At 48.6% G+C, this 15,939-nt stretch overlaps 1 protein-coding gene and 1 pseudogene across 1 annotated transcript in view; both read left to right on the plus strand.

Annotated features, from left to right (window-relative positions):
• Window positions 1-15,939, plus strand: part of LOC146864077 (UDP-glycosyltransferase 3A1-like) — a 549,505-nt gene that overhangs the window by 38,131 nt on the left and 495,435 nt on the right. The window lies entirely within an intron of this gene.
• Window positions 2,123-6,034, plus strand: LOC146864078 (small ribosomal subunit protein uS11m-like; annotated as a pseudogene).

Genomic DNA, 15,939 nt, shown 5'->3' on the forward strand with positions numbered 1-15,939 from the left:
TATCCTGGTCTCTGTATTCGTGACGCGTTCAGCTAAATTGCGGAAATCCTGTTGCAGGAGTGTCACCTCCGTCCCCACCTCCCCGATTTTGTTTTCAAGGGCCTCACGGAACGCTTTTATGGCATTCATTAAGAGGGCTGTGTCCGATGTTGTCCCACTCGGTTCCGACTCCACCGCCGGAGGGGCCATTGCATACCTGTCTAGTGTGCCCTGTTTTGGGGGCCTGGGGTCCAGGGTTTTCCTGCCCATTGTGGGCTGCGTTGCCATTGTACCTTCCCTGCTCTTTCTTTATACCGGACCGCCGTCGCACAGGGGTCTTGGTGCCCTCGCCGTCAGTCTCCTCTCGCCTTGTCACCAGGCTGCGTCGTCCGAGTCCGCAGCACACCCCACTTTCACATCCCCCAGGTCTCATACACCAGTCTGGGGCCGATGTGGCTCGCTCCAGCCCCCGTCCAACGCAGACAACCAGGTCTCCTGTTGCAGCACTCAGCCACCCACCGACGCAGGGTGGGGGGGAAGGAGGGGGTCCCACCAGTCGTCTTACCAGGATTCAGGATGTCACCGGTCCCCGGGGTACGGGGGACCCCCACTGACCTTCTGTCCCAGGAGATTGCCCTCTGCGGTGCCGCCGTACTTCCTCCGTCCTGGGATGCCCCCTGCGCAGACTCCTGCCTCCCAGGCCCGCTGACCTCTTTCCTCACGCTACCGCTGTGGCAGTGCCGGGCCTCAACCCGCAGCAGTTCCCTGTGGCGCCACCGGTAGGGGGGGGCCCAGATGTCGCGTCCAGTCCGGGACCAGCGGGCAGGCAGCTCACCCTCAGCCAGATGGGTGAAGTATCGCTGAGGGCTCCACCACCCAGCCTCAGCCGTCGTTGCATACCCCGAGGGGGGGGCGCTCTCCTCCCCCAAGCCGCAGTCCAGGCGGACCACTCTTAACCCACGCCGGTCAACGGGGGCAGCCCAGCGTTCTCAATGCGCCAGCGTGGGTCGGGGGCCCGCTCGATCCCACGGGCCCCGGCGCTCATGCCGTACTCTCCAGCTCTCACTCCGTCCAGTCCTCGGGGTCCCGCTGCCTCCTTCGGGTCTCGCCGAGGCTGGAGTCCGCCTCCGCAGCCCGCACTGGTCCAGATTCCCAGAGCGGGCAGCCGTGTTCCAGGCTCCCCCGCAGCAGGACTCGCCAGGCTCGCTTCCGCAGCGCCGATCTCAGGGACGCGGAGCTGGCGCCATCTTGGGTTGCGCGCCTGGGCTGTGTCTCCGCCGCGTTCCTCTATTAAAGCGGGTCGTTCATGACCCCGTTGGGCACCTAATCTCAGCTAGGGGATGCAGGAGCCTCAGGAGAGCAGCCAGGTGCCGTCGTTGGGACTCCGGGTCGCCGTTATGAAAGTCGGATCACTGCCGGTAGCCGGAGCGGAGGAGCTCATGTCCTACTCGGCCATGTTGCTAGCCACGCCGGCGATCAGACCCTTGGACATGTTGAGATGATAAGGGGACTTGATCTTGACAATATGGAGTGGAAACTTTATGTGGATTAAGGAGAAACTCACTCTATGTGACGATGGGGGAAATACCTTGGGTGCTGAGTTTAAATTGGCTGTCTTTGTGTCTGCTTTGTAGACACGGATGTCTTTGTTAAGTGAGTAGTGGGCTAGTGCAGTAGGTCTTAGCCCATGATTTTTGAAAACTCTTTTTATTGGCATTTGTAATATAAACATTGCATTGCATACATTTTCACATCTGGAAATGCAGTAAGTATGAGCCCAGGAACAGAAATATACAGACACTGCTTTTGCGGTCAGCAGACCTCGCAGGCCTAGGGTGTTTTGGTCCCCACATTATCTCTGAGCTATAAACAGGCTACCCAAGCCTGTGCCTGGGCCCAGCCCGCTAGTGTGCACTGTGGACCCCGCACCATACGGGGGATACTAATTATATCTATATCCCCAGGTCTTAGCCCATGATATCCTTAGGGAGCGTTGAACAGTGAAGAGACAAACTCAGTGTCTTGTTGAGCTGCACATATGTGTTCAGGAGAAAAAGGTCCCACAGAGTAGATGAGATGACTTAAGTCCCAGAAGCCGACCTTAGAAGCTCGACAAGAGGCTTCACCACCACAGGCACCTGTGATGGCTGATGATCCTTATTCGCAGGTCATCACAGACAAAATGCAGAGTAAATTGAATGCCATCTTTGAAGCAAAAGGCACTTTTTGGGAAACCCTCAAAGGTAAAATCGATGCAGTGGCGATTGACCTGGGTCTTCTGAAGGACAGTCAATGGAAATTGGCAGGAAGAGTGCCCAAATAAAACAGAAAATCTTGGAGATCCAACCACAGACTTTGACATTAAATCTAAAAAATGCAAAACCTCATGGAAATTAATTGAGGAAAGGGATGAAGATGGTGAGAGATATGCCAGTGGAGTAACATTCATATTGTAGTTTTGCCTGAGGGAGCAGTGGGCTGAACATGTGTGATTATTTAGAGGGCTGACAGAAGGGCCTGGTCACTCAACAAAAGTTGTCTCCTTTCTTATCTGTAGAGTGAGAATACAGGGTCCTGACCCGTGGCAGCAGTAGTCAAGTAGTTACACTACAACAACTTTGATATGATCGTAATGGAAGCCAGGACCCAACAACACTTCGCCGTTGACAATCAAAAAGTATAAATATTTCCAGACTACACACTGGTGGTGCAAAGTCGGAGAGAAAGGAGGAACGTTAGGTACTGGCAAAGTTCTGGTCCTGCCACATTCACATTAGCAAAAGGGATCACAGAGAATATGCACATAAGCAAGCTTGAACAGGGGAGTGCTGCAGCTCATCAGTCAGAAGCCGGTAGCATATAGCACACTTGAGCATCAAAATGGGAAAGCTACTAAAAAACTTGATTAGACAAAATAGAATAGGTGGATTTACTTAAAATGGGCACTGATAAATCAGCACAATACTCTCTCTTGTGATGTGGGTAATGTGGTCAGGAGCCACGAGGTACATACATATTTGAAGAGAAGGGCGGGGTAAACTTTGTCCTATTGCAAGAAACACACCCCACTGCCACGGAAGGGAAAAATGACAGAATAAATGGCAGGGGCACCTGTTTGCTTTGTTTTTCCTCTGCTCTTCCCTGGGGAGTACTGCTTAATTTGAGCCGGTGGTTTCTGGTGCTTAACACTGGCACTTAATTGTCAACACTGGTGCTTGTTGGTCTTGTAGGCTGCCTAGCGAAGCAAGAGAAGCATCTCATGAATACTACACAGGGAGAGGTGTGGCGCAGCAGCCGGAGTGGCTGCCTCCAGAGCATGGGGCACATGGTTTGTTCCCCAGCGCCGGCAGCAGCTCAGCTCAGCACCTTGGGACTCTGGGCAATAGCTCACTTAATCTCCCCAACCACCCCCAGGGTAGTGAAAAATTAAGGGTGCCATGTTTGCGCTTCACAAATATGGATTATAGGGTTTGTAGGTCATAAAGTCCCTCATTGCTGCTACATGCAGAAAGTTTCTTTACCCTGCAAATTCCACCAACAGCATATGGGCTTTAGAGGTTGCTTTGTGCCGAGTTGTGCACACAGGCATACAAAAGCTGCAGGGATCAACTGAGAATGCTAATAGGACTGCTGAAGTCACAGAAATCCAAAGTTCAAGAGATTTCCGCCTCTTCCCACCAATGTCAAGAGAAAATAGCAGCTTAATGTAGTAAGCTGTATTGTAATTATCTTTCTCCCTAGCTGCTCAGCCAGTATGAATGTGCTGCGTGGAATGTTGGTGTGGTGATGATAGATGGAATGTTTGGGTGCCTGGAAACTGAAGTGTGACAATTGAAGTATGGGCTGAGCATCAGGCAGACTGCTCCTGGCGGGGCTGCTCAACAAGATCTTCACATCTTGTAACTACAACTTAATAAATCTACTTAAAGTACATCACGGCTACTAGGCTTCATTATTACACATTTTTGGCAACAAGGATGGGATTACAACTCTATGCCTCACCTGGGATGAAGACGTTTCTCTGAACTTTCTTTTGAGGTGCTCACAAGACATGGTTTTTGGCCAGTGTAACTTTACACGGATGAGAAGTCGCTCAACGGGGTAGCGTTTTGGCTGATGTAGGCTCATTTATTTAAGTGTCTAGCTAGGACATGCATTCCTGCTCTGTATCCTAGCCTCTGGACGTGTAGAATGTATAATTTATGTTATTCTGTTTTTTGATTGACATGCATACAGTATGGTAGATACGTTTTTCAGCTTACTCTTCACTGTTTTTATTCATGTGCGGGCCATTTCACTATGTGTTGTTTTATTCAGTGCCCATAGGTGTTGTGATGATATACTATTAACATTGTAACTAATCACCTCGATTGTTCTTTAGAGTTGAGTTCTTCATTCCTTTGGTTTAGTTGTTTCTCACCTTCGCACAAGGTTTGTCTCAGTGCGTGTTATTCACCCATGGTTATGTTGACGCTACACCTCTTTATTTCTGAGGTGGAAATGGGTGTTAGTCTTATTTCTACAATTTACACTGTAGACCCCTACATAGTGGGTGCTCTATGGGTAATAGACCCATTTATGCAAATCTATTTGCATACCCTTCCTTGAGGGATATGTATGGTGTATAAATCACCCTGTGCTACACATATACATTTGTTTGTTAAACTGTGTGTAATTCACCTTGTGCTGCACGTTTGTTGTACGGTGTGTAAGTCACCCTCTGCTACCCGTTTATATCTATTTGTTAAACGGTGTGTAAGTCACCTTGTGCTGCACACTAGTTGTATGGTGTGTAAGTGACCCTGTGCTACAAGTATACATTTGTTTGTTAAACGGTGTGTAAGTCAACCTGTGCTGCATGTTTGTTGTACGGTGTGTACGAACGTCACCATGTGCCACACACGTTTTCTGCTCCTAGGTCATAGCGGCTGTATGGGTAGGAGTCAACCTTCTTTTCATTTTTCCCCTAAACTCTTATACATAGAATGTTGTTGGGTGTCCCCTGTTGTTTCAGGTTTATCCACTCACCCGTGTTTTGGGGGACATTCTTTCAGGTGTCCTTCACCCATTTCCACTATGCTTTCTATAAATTTATATAGGAAGAGGATGTGTGAATGTGTGATGTATTATATTATCCTGCATTTTTTATCCATGCATCGCCTCTATGATTCTTTATTCTTCATGAATATTTTTCTATGCATTTTCTTCTTGTTCTTGTACTTCCTTCTATAAAATCTACTTCATTTTCTCTTGTATATTTTCTTGTGTATCTTCTGTGTATTTTCTTACATGCTCACGGTTGTTTTTTATTGTTTCTATGCTGTGATTCTTTAATTTTTGAGTTCTATTCCTTCTTGCATTTTCAGTACTGAAGCTTAATTCTCTTTCTTGGATTCTTCTGTTAGAACCTTATTCAAGTTTGCTGTTTCATTTTTGTATTGTGGAAGGAGGGAAGATATGTAGTAATCTGTATTGTAATTATCTTGTTACTTTCTCCCTAGCTGCTCAGCCAGTGTGAGTGTGCTGCGTGGAATATTGGTGTGGTGGTGATAGATGAAATGTTTGGGTGCCTGGGAACTGAACTGTGACAGTTTAAGTATGTGCTGAGCAGCAGGCAGACTGCTCCTGGTGGGGCTGCTCTACATGATCTTCACAACTTGCAACTACAACTTAATAAGTCTACTTGAAGTTCATTACTACACTTAAGATGAGGAGGAAAGAAGTTTGAAGAAACAGCTCATATCAATGCAACATATATCAACACGCACATTGAAGTCACGTCCCCTGAAAATGAGCCACCTCCTGTGTCACAGAGGGATTCAAGAATGACAAGAGGAGCATAGCTATTGCAGCACAAACCACTGGTATATCCACAGCATCAAAAGCCTCTGGTAAGGGCATGTGCCACATTCGAGTTGTTGTGCAGGGTCTATGGCCTGGTTGAATGGCTGCCATCAAGGTCTTGACTATGGGAGGATTGAAAGTAATCTCTATCACTGACAACTCTCCAATTCCACACAATGGATGCCAGCCACAGAAAGCTCGGACGATGTAGAAAGAAACAAAATCCACTAAAGTCTAAATTCAAGCATAGCTAAAACATTAGTCTTTAGTTTCTGAAGAAAAAACACCTAAAAGCATATGGATGACGTTTTCATTTAGCAAAGCACATGATGAAACAAATTCTGTCTTACAGAACTGGCACAAGACATGGAAAAGAGAGAAGCAAATAAAAGTTACCTCCTTCTCTGTATAAGAAAATACTTTTGCTTTCATACCTTATTCATTCAAAGAATATTAGTGGAATCTGTTTATGGTGTTTTCATTTTTGATATGCTGCATAATTATTTGTCTTACATAATTTCTCACATTACAAATAGTAATACAAAATTATTTGTAAAAAAAACCAAGTTAATTATGAATTCAATGTACATAAAAAATTACTATTACTGCCTCCCAAGCTATTCTTATAGCTTTGGGGGCCTGGAAAGGTCTGAATTGTCACACTTGTAGGAGTATGATGGTTAGTAGTTGTGTTGTTACTATCATTTGCAGAATGACGGGCATTGTGTGGTGCAGGCTGCGGTGGCCTCTTGACAGGAGCCCCCACCCTTAGGGGTATATTCTCAAGAACGTGTGATAACTACCGCAAAAGCAACTTAACACAACTCTCGACATCGCAATCCATCACGGGAAAATTACGCCGTGTTAACTAAGTATTCACTACACGGCGGTACCTTGTGATAGTCACCAGATAACGCGTCAAATGGCTGCGTTAAAATCAACGCCACGCCGCAAAAATGCAAAACAACAACGTGAAAAAAGCTGCGATGAGGCCAATCGCGATACAAAAATCAGCGAAAACCAGCAACAGGCCTGCAATTCACACGCGTCAGGTGTGAAAATCACCATAAAAGCCAAAAAAGACCAGACAAACAAATGCCAAACAACAGCGAAGCACAATGGATGTCGCCAGAGCAAGTACGGAGGAGAACCAGAACCCCACAAGCCCCAGGGAGGACCTGCCTGGGACCTCGGGGTCAGGGAAGGCCAAGGAGAAGAAGAGTAGGAAGAAAAGGTGGTAGAACACCATCAACAACTGTTCGTCACCTCCACTGTGTCATTGGCAACCAAAAATGGACTATGGCAGTCCATCATGGACAAGGTTAATGCAGTGGGACTGCTGAAGAGGACAATGGAAGAGGTCAAGAGGCTCTGGAATGATGTCAAGCACAAAACCAAGCAGAAAGTCGCCGACAACCGGAAGGCAGCAATGCAGACTAGAGGTGGGAGTCCTGCGCCACAGGAGGAGCTGGACGAGATGGAGGAAATGGTGTCCACAGTCATCAGTGGGGAGATGGTGGCAGGAGTTGGGGGCCCGGACACTGCTCAACAGGACCGGACACAACAGCAACAGGGTGAGTAACGACCGGAGACGGGAAGAGATGGGCACAGTGGCACACATGCACAAGTAAGCATAGCACATCTGCGGACAAACCATGCCCCAGACCCCAACTCCCACCAAGAGACCAATGTACACAAGTATGCAACATCTCAGCTCTGCATAAGCACAGAAGTCAAAGGCACACCGCATGAAAGGGATAAGGGGCAGCAAAATCAGAGCTGCAGGGGCGACTCTCCCAAAATGCGGCACACACACATCACATGCAGAGCACATCAACATTGAAAACGATGTGGCACAAACCGCAACACGTCCACAACAGAACACAGGACACAACTGGTGCCAACTGGGTGTAGACTCTGGCCAATCACAATTGGCATTGCAGGGAAATGTGAGTTGATAACGTACAAGTACAAATACACACACGTCTATTGTCGAAATGTCCATTGCCCCACATCAAATATGCAGCTCCTCCCAATCAGCCACGATGTACACAGTCATGCTATCTGTATGTTAATATGTGCAATGCGTCAACATACATTTGAACACATTGTTAAACTGCATCTCCCCTTCACATTGCAGAGGGAGAATCAACACCTCCTGCTGAGCAGTCCCAACCTCTATTCTCTGATGACGATGAGGACCACCACAGATTCGACTCCGACACCCCCCAACTGCTTGTGGACAGCCTCCACATTCCACTTCCAGCAGCTGGGCAGCCCAGCTGCTATGAGGAGAACCCACCCCCTGCACAGACCACACAGCAGGCACTACCCACCACCACAGCTGCCTCCCAGGACCCTCATGACGAACACATGGCCTTCCAACGCCGTGTGTTGAGATGGCAGGAGCAGCTGGCTGAACAGGTGCGGGTGGGTTTCGACCGCATGGCAGACAAACTAGATGCCATACGTGGGTGTCTAAGTCCCATCAGGGACACTCACGGTCCCTGACGGACACCCAGAGTCCGCTCCATGCTCTCCAAAGAACCATGGCTGACATCGCTGAAGCCCTGACTCAGAGAATAGAACAACTGTTGAGTCAGAGTGGCTCTTGTGATGTCACACGGGAGTTGGGAAACATGCGGAGGTTAACCCCTTCCATGCCCATGACGGAACGGTTCCGTCATGAGCATCGGTTGCGCTGTGCTCATGACGGAACCGTTCCGTCATGGCCCCGCCCGCGCTCGAACCCTTCAGCACCGCGGGGGAATTCCCGCCGCGCTGAAGGGGTTAATAGAGAGCATGGAGCGGACGAATGCGGAAAGTGTGGCTGCCATGGCTACACTCGAGCGAGTGGTAGCTGGGTCCCTCAATGACCTTAAGACCATCATCATGGCATTGCTACCACAAGGCCTGGTGCTGATGAATGCTGCTGCTACCACTACATCCACATCTCCACCCCCTGAGGTGACACTGACACACAGTGCTGGAGTAACGGCACCGCCACCCACACGTGAGGCACATGAAACAGCAGAGGATGAAGATACGGATGAATCTGGCTTTGTGTTAAGAAGGGCGCAGTAGCATTCATCTCTGCCATAGGGCCTGTTTCTGCTTGGTTCTTCCCTCTGCATCATCACCTTCCACTGTCCCCCGATACACTCTGCGACACTCACCTTGGACTTTGACATGGACTGCCAAATACTGTTTGATCGCCAATGACACAGCAATCAGACAGCAGACTGGACACTTCCTCTACCTTTGGACTTGTCATTCCCCATAGGACTCTGGCTGGCCCTCCATGGGCCAACATCGTCATGTGGGGTTTGCGCGGCCCTGTACTGCTCCAGATGCAACACTCCACTGAATGTGCATTAAACATTCATAATCACACAGATGGTTCGTGTCTATGGTCTTTCAAGTGTGGGAGCATGGATGAATGTAGGGTCAGTGAATTCCTCTTACATCCTCGTGGCTCATGTCGTTGGTCTTGGGTCACAGGGTGACACATTGCCGAATGTTGTCTGGGTGGCGCCGACGCATTAACAGGGACACACACATTTTTACTTCCTTGTACAGCCCCGTACGGAACCACGCACAGAGCCCTGGGGTCATTGTTAAAACTCTTACGCTGGACTGGCATACACCAGGCCAGCCCACTCCGCTTACGCTCACGGGGGGGACGGCAACGCTACAGGTCCCAGGTCTGCCCTGTAGTAATCTGCTGATCACAGGTCTAGTTGTCAGCATGCCACAGCAACTCCCTCACGGCTGGTAGACACCCACACCACACCCGTCCAGCACACGCGTCACAGAACATGTGACCCTGCCAATAGGGCCTAGCGCACATGCTTGATGCCATTTCCAGCCTCTCTCTGGATGTATCTGTGTGGTGTACATGTGGGCATGGGAGCCCAGGGTCCTGCAACATCGAATTCCGCTGGCCCAGGAGTAACATGATGGCGTTCGCACCACGGTACCCAATCATAGAGGGTCCATGACTTGCGGGGCACATACTTGGTGGCACCGGATACACTGAGGTCGGCACAGGCACACTGCCACGGGACAGTAACTTTTGGTGCACTGAAGTAGGGGCATCTGAAGTGCTGAGCGGGTATGCAGCCTGCGATGATGCCCCTCCCCGCGGTCTGGATTGCTCAGGTTTTGTGTGCCCTGCTGGACTGCAGTGTAGGCCTGAGCCGGCGGACAGCGGGGGCCTACCCCCACGTGGCGTCACCTCCTGGATCACATAGTTAGTGGAACCTATAAGGCTGAGCGGGTGTGCAGCCTGCGATGATTCCGGGTGCACTGGTATGTCCTCTGCCATGGCGAAATCAAGACCCAGAATCAAATGTGAGACCTGGTGGCCTACAGAGCGGGGCTGTATGATGTGGAGGGTGCCATGTCCGCGGGCCCGGGCATGTGGCTTGCAGCGGCACGTGGGGGGTCCTTCTCGCTACACGCCAAGGGCTGAAGGTGAGCAGTGAGGCCTGGGTGCGCAGGGACGGGCATGCACAGCTGGGCGGTGCGAGGGGCTGGGGTGCATCTGTCTGGGTGCGCAGGGGTGGACAGGCGATGGCGTCTTGTGCAATTGTATGTACATTGCCATTCATGTATCTGGACTCTGTTTCAGATGACGGATCTGTTTCAGATGTTTGACCTGGTGAACTGGACTACATACCGGCACGTGGTTGGAGACACACTGGTGGCAGCAGGTGAACAGTGTGGCCTGGGTGCGCATTGTCAGCACTCTCTCTCCCTGTCCATCTCTTCTGTTATCTGTGTCTCTCGCCCCCTCTCTGTCCGTCTATCTCTCTCCCCCCTCTCTGTCCATCTAGCTGTCCCCCTCTCTGTCCGTCTATCTCTCTCTCCCCGTCTCTGTCCGTCTATCTCTCTCTCCCCCTCTCTGCCCGTCTATCTCTCTCTCTTCCCCTCTCTGTCCGTCTATCTCTCTCCCCCCTCTCTGTCCATCTATCTCTCTCACCCCCCTCTCTGTCTGTCTTTCTCTCTCTCCCTCTCTGTCTGTCTTTCTCTCTCTCCCTCACTTTATCATTCTCCTTCACTCTCTCTCTGTCCTTTGATGTGCGCAAGACACACCTTCTCATCATGATTTTTGTCTTGCAGGCTGTGACCTATTGATTGTCCCTAGAGGAGCCGCCATGTGTCTTCATTTCTGTTCTGTGTTTCTTTGAATACATTTTCATTTGGTACATCGAAGGTGAATGTGTGATGCTCATTTTTGTGACGACACATGCATGTCACCAAATGTGATTGTGCGACATCAGGTGGATTATTTAGTACACGATTCCGTGTAGTTGATGTGACATGTCTTTGGCCGGGAGAGGAGGGGAGATCCTGGGGGTGGGGGTGGTGGGTGTTGTGGCCCTGCTGGGGCTCCAAGCTGCATGATCAGTGGCTCCATGGCATCTGTTGCCCTTCAGGTGTGGCTCTGGGCTGGGCTCCATTTTGTGGTGCAGGCTGTGGTCTGACTTTGCACCAGGTCAGAGCAAGTGTTAGTTTCCTGCTGCTAACGTGCCTTATCGCCTGTTTTGTGATCTTATCGCCGATCTGGCTGGTCATTGAGAATGTTGCGGAGTGGTGTTGTCATGCCTTTTTGCACGGGAACGCCTACTCTGCATCTCATTACCGATAGTTGCGGGGGTCATCTGTGGCGATGTTTTTTGCGGCTGCTATCGCAGGTAAACTGGTGCTATGGGCTGTTAGCACCAGCTTGTGAATGGGCCGATAAGTTTATCACAACTTTGGCTGTGATAAAGTGCCATTAACTCGGAGATAGCTCCTTGAGAATATGCCCCTTACTTTTTTACAAATTAAGCACTGCTGGGGCGTTTGGTGTGGATCCATCCGGGGTCCTCTTTCTGCTACACCATCAAATAACTCCTAAGGACGTTATGTGTGTATATCTAGGTGTTAAGAAGACAGAGAACTACAAATACTGACATCATATCTCCCCAACACAGTGCAAACCGTTATGCTACAAGAGATTAATTGACTCCTGTCCAAGAATCCACGCATACCAGTGGTATTGGTGGTGATTAACTCTGTAGTAAACACCAACAGGGATAGATCCCTTCCCATGAGCAGTAAAAGTGAGGATAGTAGAGACACCTAATGATTGGATAACAGATTGATTAGTGAACAGCTGGAGGGTGTTACATCCCACAAATCAGGAATGCTTGAATTTTTCCTCCGTTCATGACCAGCACATGCACATTGACATGATATTCCTATTTCTCAATATCAATGGTAGTAAGTGCTGAATACTTAGCCCGCAACCTGTCAGACCACAACCCTTTGCTATTTACCATGTGCCAGGGGATGCTGCACAGGAAACCGAAATGGCGGCTTCAACGTTGATTCTAGGAAGACCAGGTGTTCAGGACCTCAATTGCTGGCAAAATTGATCAGAACTTCAGATTGCATTGGGGTCAGTGGGTGACACACTGATGAAATGGAAGGCCTTTAAGATGTAGGTTAAGGGGGATGGGTATTAAAACCACATTGTGTGTGCAAGCAACGCTGCAGAACAACTTAACAAGAACTGACGATAGGATGCGGATGTTAAAGATTCAGATAGTGGGTACAGCAGTGATTCAGCAGTCACTTAGAAATGAAACACAAGCATAGATACCTGCAAAATAGGCTGAGCCTCCACGGCTATTAGGAATATGTAGTACAACAGCACCTAGAAGGAAATGGAAAGGGGCAACTGTTGACCCACTTAGTTCATCCAGAGCGACAACAAGCTCTCTGACTTTGATGACAGGAGACGCTGGTGAACAGTTGAACACCCAAACAGCTATTTCTAGTGTATTGTGAGCTGGAGATGATGGGACCGTTTTGGTTCCCGATGGGTTCTGTAGAACAGTGATGTAACTACGTGGGTAGTAGAATTCATGATGTTGAATACTCTGTTAACGGTTACACGCTGAGGAATAAAGACCTGTAATACCAAGCTCTGTGTGTGGTGTGATAATTTGCAGGAACCGGGGCTGGGGAGGATACTACAACTGGCGACGAGATAGGAGATTACAGCGACCCCGCAACCCAAAGAACTGAGAGTGCTCTCCCGGAGAGTTTGCAATGGTCCAGCAGACTACTCGTGTGTGCCACGTGTGCCTCAGTCGAAGTGAAAATTGATGGGTGGCATATGTGAAGTCAAAGCACTACTCCAATCAGTGCAAGGCCTGTGAAGAAAATGAGGGCCTTACAGCTAGTAAAGTCAAGACAAGAGAGTTATTGTGCCACAGCCTAATACAGAGCCATCATTCATACAGTACAACAACGCTAAAGGCAGCGACAACCAGGTACAGAGAAGCGCTAAAGGCAGTGATAGCCAAGTGCATGAAAGTGCTTAAAGTGGAAATATTTCTGATGCAAAGAAACGCTAAAGGCAGTAGAAACCAGGTACAATGCAAAGCGTGAAGAACTCGTGCAAGAAGGAAAGCTGCTACTCACCACCAAAGAAGAAGACAGTGCCTCACAACTAGAAAGCGAGTGCAAAGACTGAAATGTTAGCATGCGGCTAGGCCTTGATGAAGGTGCCGGTCCAAGCGGGTTGCAGATGCTGCTGGAGTGAGTTCCGCTCCAGACAGAAGAGAGTTCCACAGGTTATGATGCTGCTGCATTCCTAAAACAAACTCCTCCTTTCGATACCGCCAAAAAGCAGATTATTGGCAACAGATGGACTACCTAGATTGAATCCTTCGATGATTTCATTGATGCGCTGGAAGACACAAATGACAAAAAATCATTAGGTACCTAAAGAATTTAGCGGGTGAAGGTTTGTACATGCATCACCATAGATGCAGCGCACCTGCGCTTCTTTTTCCTTTTATGCAGTAAATATTGTCAACCCGCAGGGCACAGGGACGCCTGTGCACTTAGAGTATGCTTTATGGTACATGAGGGCGGAGCTGTGGGAACGGGACCTCCATCGAAGGTTTGCCTCCCATCCTGAGGCTGGTTTCAATTTCCTCTAGGTCCCCGAGGTATGCGTCAAAACGGGAGAGGGGGCACACTCATGGCACAGTGCTGCAGGGAGGCCTCGCTGTCCACCAGAGCAGGGTGACACTGTCCACCAGAGCAGGGTGCACTTAACTTGTCTTCCAGCAAAATACAGTGCTCACCACGCGCTGGAATGAATTAAATTCTGAGTTCAGGGAGCCTTAACTCCATTTCTCTATATTGTTCCAATGGCAAGTTAAAGTTGTAAGATGCTACAAGGCATCTCCCATGTTAGCCTAAAGGACAAATAGCCTTTCAATAATGTAAAGTTTAAATACCAGCCGCGGCTCCTCCACCAAGGCGGAGGAGCGTCACCCCAGTGCTTCAACTGCAAGCTCAATACAAAAAATAGAATGATAATAATGCTCCGTTAGTATCATTCTATTTTTTGTACTGAGCTTGCAGTTGAAGCGGTGGGGTGGGGCTGGGCCCCCCACGTCACAGGGAGGAGTGGTGGCTGCACCTCAAAGGTGCATGTTCTCCACTCAGGCTGCATTACAGACTGGGTGGAGAACATGACCAAGCTCCCATACCCGTCTGAGCGCCAAACCACAGCTTAATCCTGGTTCCTATGTGGAGGAAAGGCAGTGGCTGGTGACCGGTGCCACAAGCAGGTGAGTTTATTTTTTCTTTTCTATTTTATTCACCCCCCACCATCCCCCCCAGCTCCCCCTGCCACTTTTCCCTACAGACGCTACTGTGAAATGCACAGTATTTTACTATCAGGAAATATATAAAATACACCAGCACATATCCTACCTTTTACATACACTGCACTCTGTCCATGGGGGTACCTTGGGCCTACCTTAGGTGTGCCTTAAATGTAAGAAAAGGGAAGGTTTGGGCCTGGCAAATGGGTGCACTTGCCAGGTCATCCTGGCAGTAACACTGCAATGGCAGTTCTGAGACACATTTACAGGGCTACTCATGTGGGTGGCACAACCAGTGCTTCAAGCCCAATCGTAGCATTTTATTTACAGGCCCTTGCACACTCAGTACACTTTGCAAGGGACTTACCAGTAATTCAAATATGCCAATCATGGATAACCAATCATAATTTACACAGAGCATATGCATGCTAGCACTGATCCACAGTGGTAAAATGCCCAGTATCCTATAGCCAACAGAAACCGGGCCAGAAAAATAGGCAAAAGGCAAAAAGTTTGGGGATAAACCTGTAAAAAGGACCAGGTCTAACAGGCAGTAAAAGGTGAACGGGGTAAAAGGGAAGTGTCATATATGGAGTGGTGTGCCATTTATTGAGGTGGAAGAAATAGCAGGTAGAAGCATGTTGTCTTTGTCCAGTTGCAATGTAACTGATGGGATGTACTGTGGTTTCGATTTTGATTCAGGAGCACTAACTTATTCTATACCCTCTAATCATCGACAGCAATGAATAGCAACTAAATCTGGAGATAAACCTCTATCTTATACTGTACTTTATGTATAAGACATTCATAGGAGGCCACCTTGTACATTTCTATTAGGCATTCATCATGAGTGGGGATATGTAGGGATGTCCGGTGTTGCAAGATGCCATGGATAGTAAATGTCATTTATGATTTGTTATAGAAGGGAAGACGATTGTGTCATGCAGCATGATCAGATGTCGAGGTAGGGGTGAGTAAAGATCTAGGGATTTGGTTAGAGTATTTCCTATCAAGGACCATAACCTAAGTATATCCAAACCGTTTTGGAGAATATGGCTAGTGTCACATCCTGACTGTTAATACCTCCAGAAATTTGAGTGGTGTAGTAGGCATAATGTTAGTAATTTTCTGGGTTCTTATACCAATCCTGAAACAATTTGAACAAATAGAATTCAATTTCAGATTCCTTCGCTACGATTTTCAAGAATCTCTGTCTGGGTGTTGTCTGTAAAATTTTCAGCTATTTCCATGATATTTGGGTTTTGGAGTGCAATGATATACCAGCAGATTGCGAGTTCCCACCATTTCTCCCTTATGTTGTCCCCAATGTTTTAGATATTGAGATAGTAGAGTCCTTTATGTACCAGGGTGGTGTCTCTAGTCTACGGCAAAGTTAGTGTCGTAGTTGGAGGTATTTCCATTTCTGTTTTTTGGGTAG

Source organism: Triturus cristatus, chromosome 2_1 (genome assembly GCF_964204655.1).
Source record: "Triturus cristatus chromosome 2_1, aTriCri1.1, whole genome shotgun sequence".
Taxonomy (NCBI): domain Eukaryota; kingdom Metazoa; phylum Chordata; class Amphibia; order Caudata; family Salamandridae; genus Triturus; species Triturus cristatus.